The 8,988-nt window shown below is 45.6% G+C and overlaps 1 protein-coding gene across 1 annotated transcript in view; it reads right to left on the bottom strand.

The window, feature by feature from the left end:
• The window catches only part of ATRN (attractin), a 158,927-nt gene that overhangs the window by 50,198 nt on the left and 99,741 nt on the right, over positions 1 to 8,988 (bottom strand).

Here is an 8,988-nt window from a genome sequence, read left to right as displayed (position 1 = left end):
TTTCACAATTAGATTCTAAGCGTGAATGCACGATAGATGAGGGTCTGAACAGGAGTTGAAAGTTAGAACTAGAGGATGATGCACTCCGGGACAAAATGATAGCTTCCACATGAGAAAAATCTATCATATGCAAGGTTATCCAAATGCTAGGATTCTACAGGAGGAGAACAGGATACAGTAAACAGGGCATAGTTCAGCTTCCTGAGAATATCAGCTTCCTTTAAAGAAAAAAGCAAACCAACAAGTTTATATCCCTTTTCATGATGTAGCGCTGACTGAATGAGTGTGGGCAAATTTCAGACATCAGTGGTGAGATATGGCTGAATGCGAACTTCAGTGCTCAGAGGTGGGGTTGACCCTCCCATTGCTACGAAACCAGAATTTGGGGTGGAGGAGTAAGAAAATTGTGTCCTTTTTTTGCAATCTTTATTTTTTACAGTTCACAGAATTTGGATTCCCTGTGTACATAGAATCCTGGATATGCATCGAGGGATGAAAGGCAGAGATGGGGCAAAGAACATGAGAATAAATACTGGTTTTACACTGTCCATATTGTTACAAGCCGCCCCAATCTCTGCTGAGCGGTGGCAAGAGATTCCAGGGTCTTGGCACTTAACCAGGGTTGCATTTCCACTGAGACACCAAGACACAGCACAAAATGACACCTTCAGGAAATATCGTTTATTCACACATATTTACACCTGAGTTTTATGGGGAGAGAGTGCACAGCACGTATATCGTCCTTCCCAGCATTGCAGCTTGGGATTCAGGGGCACTCTAAATGCCATCCCCATGTCTCTTTGCAACTGCACGCTCCAGACAATCATCATGGCTGCTTCCCATCAGTCCCAGCATGGAGTTCCTCCCCCTTCTTGCTTCTTCCCAGAAAGCCCTGCTCCCTAAACTTCTGTCGTAAAAGGGCACCCTCTTTTTCTGCGTGACATCACACCCCTGCCTTTACCCTGGCAACCTCCCTCTGTGCCTGGCAAGGTCATGTTCCTGGTTGACGACTTCCATTGAGGGGTAATGGGTAGCCATCACAACCACTGTTTCTTCAATGACCCGCCATCGCCAGGCTGGCCTCATGAAGAAGTTGTTGTTGTTGTTGTTTAGTCGTTTAGTTGTGTCCGACTCTTCGTGACCCCATGGACCAGAGCATACCAGCCACTCCTGTCTTCCACTGCCTCCCGTAGCTTGGTCAAACTCATGTTGGTAGCTTCGAGAACACTGTCCAACTATCTCGTCCTCTGTCGTCCCGTTCTCCTTGTGCCCTCCATTTTTCCCAACATCAGGGTCTTTTCCAGCGAGTCTTCTCCTCTCATGAGGTAGCCAAAATATTGGAGCCTTAGCTTCAGGATCTGTCCTTCCTGTGAGCACTCAGGGCTGATTTCCTTCAGAATGGATAGGTTTGATCTTCTTGCAGTCCATGGGACTCTCAAGAGTCTCCTCCAGAACCATAATTCAAAAGCGTCAATTCTTCAGCAATCAGAAGTTAGGTGATGTTATTTCCCAGTCCTTGAGAAATTCAGGAATTTATGAGTCTGCTCAAATTCTGACCCCTCACTGAATGTAGAGATCTGCCCCACCCCAGCCCCTCATAACAAGGGGACCACCTGACCCTTAAATCAGAAAGAATATTCCATGGTGCAATATGCACTGGAATTTTCTTGCACTTCTTTTGCCAGAACCTTTGCTATACAATGAAATGACCTGAAAGAGATTTCACACATACATACACACACCGGCTGCTGCCAGGGGGGAGATATTGGCCTCTGGAATGCCCCCCTTAGCTGCATTCAGAGAAAACCCAGGAAAAGTCTTGATTGGTCCTTGTTGCTGGTGTAGAAGAGATGTTTTTGAAAAGGAGCCATTCCTTCTTTACTTAGCCATTTCATTTCTCCTTTAGTGGAAGCAGAATGTGTTCTGGATTACTTAAACCACAACAGCTATTAGGGAAAGCTCTTCACAGCTTAAGTAGTCAGACTCGCTGCAGTAGGTAGGTAGAATTCACATGGAACAAAATTGGCGGCGGGGTGGGGGGTGGGGAGTCTTAATTTAAAAAGTATATATGACTCACTGTTTCCACAGGCAGAGTTTAAGGATTGGAGTTCAAGCAAGGAGACTTCCTGACAAACCTTTAAAACAACAACCCTCCTCTTGGATCTCATGCATGTTTGTTCAACGAAGCTGGTTTGAATTATCTGCTGTTTGGCAGCAGAGATGTTAGAATCGGGCTAGGATGCTTGCCTGCATGGTTTCTGTTACCTTTTTTTTCTTTTTGCAAAAGTAATAGGATAATTTATTTCATTTAACACATGTCTGCGCATTTAACACACTCGGGGACATCCAGTGGAGCTGAACACTGGGAGATTCAGAAGAGACAGAAGAAACTACTTTTTCACATGGTGCAACCATGGAATTTGCTTCCCCAAGAGGCAGTATTGGGTGGGACATATCCCTGGAGAAGAACTATCAATGACCACCTCCACTATCAGACTCTTAATCTTAGTGTCATGGGTTCAAGTGCCATGCTGGGCCAAACAATTTCTGCATTGCAGGGGGTTAGACTCGATGACCCTTGGGTCCCTTCTATGATTCTATGACTAGATGAGCCTCTGGCCTGATCCAGCAGGGCTCTTGTGATGTCCTTACGCATCGTTTTTGTTCTTTCTCTCTGCCCCCCACCTCCCTCAAGAAAAGCAGCTCATGATAAATTGTGTATCAACATAGCTTACCGTTTCAATACAATCTCATGCACTACTTGGATGACAAGACTGAAACCTTGTGGTTGGAAATAGGCCAACGTCCCTAGACAAAGTATTCCACGGGGCCATCATGGAAAAAGCCCTGCTCCCCATCACATGGAACAAAGCTTTTTCTGAAGGCTTTTAAAGCTATGGAGGCTCAGTTGGCGAGAGGCAATCTCCAAGGCAGGCCAGAGGCAGCACCCTGTATATTGGTTTAGAGATGCTTGAGCAGTTTGATTTCTCCAAATTCTGATGCAAACGGACGTGATCAGCATCTCCCAAACTAATGTACAGATCGCAGTGTAATTACCCCTTTGGGTTTTCCACTTCTCAAAATCTTGTGGCACCCTCAGCGGCTCAAGTAAGTTAGCAAATGTGTATTTTAAAATGAAATGCATTTGGAAATGCAAACACTGAGATAAAATATGCATATTATCACCTCACCCCTTATATACCCAAGCTGATCACTGGTCCTTGGCTTGGCAGAAACCATCTTAGCAGGAGGACCACCTGCCATTTGGAATTCTCTCCCATTAAATATCAGCCAGGAGCCACCTCTGTTATCTTTTTGGCACCCACTAAAAACCTTCCCATTCCAAGAAGCTTTTTAAGTAGAAACCTTTCCCAGTCTGCATCTGCACTGGGATTGTTTTTAAGAGGCTGTTGTTGTTTTGTTGTTTACCGCCCTGGGCTCCTTTGGGAAGAACAGTGGGATACAAACTAAATTACTGTAAAAAAAATATGAATAATAATATCTAGATGCATATTTTGAGATAAAATACATATTTAAATACAGAGTGTGACATTTGGTGCAGATTCCTCCCCCCCCCCACCCTTTTTACCGAAACACTGCAGATTAATGCCGAAATGGGACAAAAGACTTATGAGTGAGAGTCTGATCCATCCATCCCTAGCATTAGCCCCAGAAGCTAATTGGCAAGAAGCATTAATACAAGTCAAACTACAGGAGATAAAGTTCAACAGAAAAACCAGCAGCATACAATTTGCCTTTTCTGGCACAGCGCAGATGAAATCCATGCCACGGGAGGAAAGAGAGTATTTATTTCTGAAGCAGCATGAAGTACAGTACTGTTTTCTGGATGCTGCAGGATCTGCTCCAGTTAGCAACTAGAAATTATTCTGCATTTTAAAAAGGGGGCTCCCATTAGCAGCAAAATTAATTGCATTTCTTCGTTTTAGACTCATTTTGCTTTAACAATACTATTGACAATTGTTCAGCTGGCACAGGAGCTCTATTAGCCGAAGCACAAGTAAAATTCAAGACTCAGGTCTCCTGGGATCTTGCAACCTAACCATTCCAAGGTTTGCTCCCAGCGGCAGTTTATTAGGGTAGCATTTGCATGTGCCCAGAAGTAGCCTGGTGTTCGACTTTCTACAAAGAAAGATGCAACATCAATTTCCCTGGTTTGCTGGGGGGGGGTTGACAAAGGGACAGCTGATGGCTCTGCAGTATTGTCCAAACACCATTTGGACAAAAGAAGTTGGCAAAAGAGGCTTTCTTCCCAGTGGGGCAGCATTCCCCCATAACTCCATACGTAGAAGGGGGTGGGTTGAGCCATGACTTTTCATTTTAGCGTGACAGCAAAACAAAGAGCAACATATCCTCACGGAAGTGACCGTGCAAACAGCACTCATCACTCAGTAAAACTACTGCCATGTGAACTACTATTGGCTTGGGTTTGCTCGGTTCTCAAAGTTAGAAGAAGATACTTCCTATTTGGAATGAAGCACCCAGTGAGGATGCGGGTGGCGCTGTGGTCCAAACCACTGAGCCTAGGGCTTGCCGATCAAAAGGTTGGCAGTTCGAATCCCCACGACAAGGTGAGTTCCCATTGTTCAGTCCCAGCTCCTGCCCACCTAGCAGTTCTAAAGCACATCAAAGTGCAAGTAGATAAATGCTCTGATAAATTGCTCTGATGGTGTTTCCTGCTTGGCAGGGGGTTGGACTCGATGGCCCTTGTGGTCTCTTCCAACTCTATGATTCTATGATTCTATGAAATAGGTACCGCTCCTGGTGGGAAGGTAAACGGCGTTTCCATGCGCTGCTCTGGTTTCGCCAGAAGCGGCTTAGTCATGCTGGCCACAAGACCCAGAAAAACTGTCTGTGGCCAGCTCCCTTGGCCAGTAAAGCAAGATGAGCGCTGCAACCCCAGAGTCGTCCGCAACTGGACTTAACTGTCAGGGGTCCCCTTTACCCAGTGAGGCATAAGGTATATCCCACTGGTTAAATGGGGACAGATGGACGGACGTTTCACCTTGAAACAGCCCAAATTCAAAGACAGCCTTCACAAATATAAAAGAAGTGCATGGCCTGTTTCTCCAGAAAGATTATTTCATGGTCTGATATGCATTGGAGGACTCTCAAAGCAGATTTTCGAGGGTCTGCATGGAAAGGACAAGAAGGGAACCTCCAATGCATGATCTCTACAGGTGCTGCGCTAGGCAAGACCCGTACTCTCATCCAGCAGAACTCTTTTTACACGCGTATTTGAGTCTCTGAAAGATGCATGTTCAAGACTTTTGTTCCTTTCCTTCCCTGGCTGCTTCTCCTTTTCGCTGCACTGGCAGAGTTGTCGGTGACCAAGCTGTGCACTTGACATCTGAATTTTGGTCCGGTGCATTGCAGCTTTACCTTTACCGCTTCTTTTAAGTATTCTGCCGCGAGCACATTCCCCAACGCTTCAATTGTTTCTGAACGAGAGAGACAGCTCTTTTCTTGGGCTGTCACACAAGCACATATTATTGGATCACTACGGATGCCGTTTCACATATCAAGGTACAGGCTAACAACTTTTTCGCCTCTCCCCTCCCCACCCTGCACCCCATTGTTCCGTTTCATCCTCATTTACTGCATCCAGCAATTTGCTACCTAACTCTACTCCTAAAAATAGATTGCGGTAGATTTTCCATCATTGCAATCAGGCTACAAAATGTTTGTGCTGAACTTCTTGAGAGTTTGTCGCATAGATGCTTCAATTGATGCTGTGCGGGAATGAGCTGGGGGAAGAACGGCGGCGGTAGGAAACCTGCTTTGAAGGGCAGAAGGACACCAAGTTCCACTCAGTGGAGACCAACGGTAGGGAACCTCCAGCTCATGGGCCAAACTTGGCCAGCCAGGCCATTTTGGGGTAGCCACAACCACCAACCCTACATCTGATTTCATACATGACATCAGGAATGGGGCAGATAAGGCCAAGTGTCAGGGGACTGCCAACAGGGAAGGGAGACAGAGGGGCAGTTGGGATACAGGGAACCTCTGAAAATCTTGAGAAGCAGTTCCTCTTCCTGCGGTGGGGAAAGCCACACCTCCAGTGGGGAAGAGGGGGCGGGACCAGAGGATGCTGCTGGGAGCCCCAGTGCCGCACCTCGTCAGCCACACCTCCCGGGTAAAGAGCTAGAGGATGCTGCTGGGAGCCTCAGCACCGCTCCTGGCCAAGCAGGCCAGGAGGGAAGCACGCCTCTTCCATCACCCACCTTGCACAGAGGTGTAAAACACAAAGAAGGAAGGAAAAGGCTGGGGGTGACTAAGCTCTTATGCTGGGGAAGGACCTGGAAACGACCACTCCCGGATTCTGCTAGTGACTGAGGCAGACATGAACTGATGGTTCTGCACTGCAAATAGTTTTGCACCCAAATAAAACCAGGTAAAGACAGGTCAGAGTCCTGCCTGGTTACTCACGAGCAACCACCACTGACATCTGACACCGAGGTTCTGCAAGATCACCAGGAGCTTCAAGCATGCTCCCACTGTTGCCTTCCCTTGGGCTCAAGGAGGGGAAGAAGTTTCCATTCAATGAAGGAAGCTGCTCCTCCCTCCCAGCGCTGCTTCATTCAAGCTATTAGCTTATATTCATCTCGGAGGATTTTCTCTGTACAGAAGGAACCAGCCTATTCACTGTTTTCCTTATCCTAAAGGGCAGGAGAACAAGTTGCACATGGAGGCGTCCCAGGGCTGTTATGTGGCACCGATCCAGCTGCTGCAGGGTCACATATTATTCTCAGTCTATAAAGGAGCAGCTAAGGTCTTGTTCTAGCCTGGATATTGCCTGGGGGGCCGAAATGCGTGGAGCACGTGCAGAGGGCCTTTTTCCACGGTGGCACTGCAACTCCAAAATTCCCAACCGAGGTCCCTGCTCATCTGGGTCACTTTCTAGCTGTCAGTAGTAAGTGAAGACATTTATATTCTGACAGGTTCCTTGATTGATTTCCACTGTCTTTTTGATCGATGGTTCTTCGCTGCTTGCTCGGATGAGCACTTTGTTACAGGGAGGCTTCTGGTCTATAGTTGCATCATCTTACTATTGTAATACTTCGGATCTGCTGCTGCTGTTTCACAGCCAAATCTGAGATTTTGCACTTTTGGTACAGGGGCTTTTGCAGGGAATGTTACAGGACACATTAGGCAATTTTCAGGAAGCAGAGGAGAGTGTTATAGAAACATATAAAGTGCATCAGGGGTATGAACTGCCCTGAGACCTCCAGGTATAGGGCGGTATATAAATTCAATAAATAATAATAAAATAACAGAATCGTAGAATTGGAAGGGACCCTGAGGGTCATCTAGTTCAACCCCCTGGAATGCAAGAATCTCAATTAAAGCATCCATGACAGATGGCCAAACAACCTCTGCTTAAAAACCCCCAAGGAAGGAGAGTCTACCGCCTTCTGAGTGAGTCTTTTCCGCTGTCAAACAGTTTTTACCTTCAGAAAGCTCTTCCTGTGGTTTACTAAGAATCTCCTTTCATGTACTTGAAGACATTCTTTCAAGGCCTACTCTCCAGAGCAAGAGAAAACAAGCTTGCTCTGTCTTCCATGCGACAGCTCTTAAGATGGCTATCCTGACTCAGTCTCCTCTTTTCCAGGCTAAACATACTCAGCTCCTGCAACTGTTCCTCATAAGGCCTGGTTTCCAGACCCTTGATCATTGCACCTTACCATTTCCAGAAGATATTTAACCCCTGCTCCCCCCTCTCTCACACACAGTGTTGGCAGCTATCACAGGACAGAGAAAACAGATCAATACAAAAGCAACGTTTTCCCAAATAACAATTTATAAGGATGATTAAACAATTAACTGAACCATTATTTATCAGGCAGACAAAGCCAATCATAAAAGCTTATATAGTGTTTATTGATCACTCACATTCTTATAATAATTTTTGGTTCTGGACAGGCTAAATGCATCTCTTCTGAGATTTCTTTCCATATTAAAATTCACATTTCCTAATTTGTATCTCTGAACTCTTTGTGTCCTCTTCTCTTCTTAAAAATAATTCACTGATTCACATCCAGAAAAGTCTTTTAACAAAAGGAACTTCAGGTGTGCATTGACTGTGTACTCCCCAAATTGTGGGGTGGACCAGGAGAGGTTTTCACATGTTTGAATTTGGTATGCCCTAAATTTCAAGTTGTTTTTTTGGACTTGCCTGCCCTTGGTCCAAAAAAAACAGTGTGGTTGGGATTTAACACTAGGCCTACTCAGAGTAGACCCACTGAAATTAATGAACATGACTCAGTTGGGTCAATTAAATTCAACAGGATTACTCTGAATAAAAATTTGCTTAATTTCACCCTGCATTTTTAAAGTTACACTGCATTATTATTATTTTCTAAAAAGCAAAACCAATCTGACAAGCTCAGCGCAAGTAGGGAGGGGTGGAGAAATCATTTGCTCTGACCGACACTGTTTCTCAACCCAAATGTTTGACACCACTTACAACACACACCAAGTCCTGGATGCCACTCAAGTACAGTCATACCTTTGTTGTCGAACGTCTTGGAACTCGGACATTTTGACTCCCAAACGCCCAAAATCTGGAAGTGATTGTTCCGGTTTGTGAACGTTCTTTTGGAACACGAACGTCCAACAGGGCTTCCGCAGCTTCTGATTGGCTGCAGGAGCTTCCTGCAGCCAATCAGAAGCTGCGATTTGGTTTTCAAACGTTTTGGAAGTCGAACAGACTTCTGGAACGAATTCCGTTCGGCTTCCACTGCATGACTGTATAAGTCCAGGGTCACTGTCCCTCTGATTGGCTCCGGGAAATCTAGAAATTTCACCTCTTTGTCATGACTGGAAGACATATGTAGCCATTCTATGTAAGGGTAGTTGAAGTCATTAATCACTATAACAGCTTCTCTTTCGGACGCTTCCTTCATTTAATTCTGCATCTCAATGCCTCCCTGAACACTTTGATTGCAGGGACAATAGCACACACACCCC

This window comes from Podarcis pityusensis (genome assembly GCF_964106645.2).
Source record: "Podarcis pityusensis genome assembly, chromosome: 9".
Lineage (NCBI taxonomy): Eukaryota > Metazoa > Chordata > Lepidosauria > Squamata > Lacertidae > Podarcis > Podarcis pityusensis.
The sequence above is the reverse complement of the archived record's forward strand: the minus strand, read 5'-3'. Positions and strand labels throughout refer to the sequence as shown.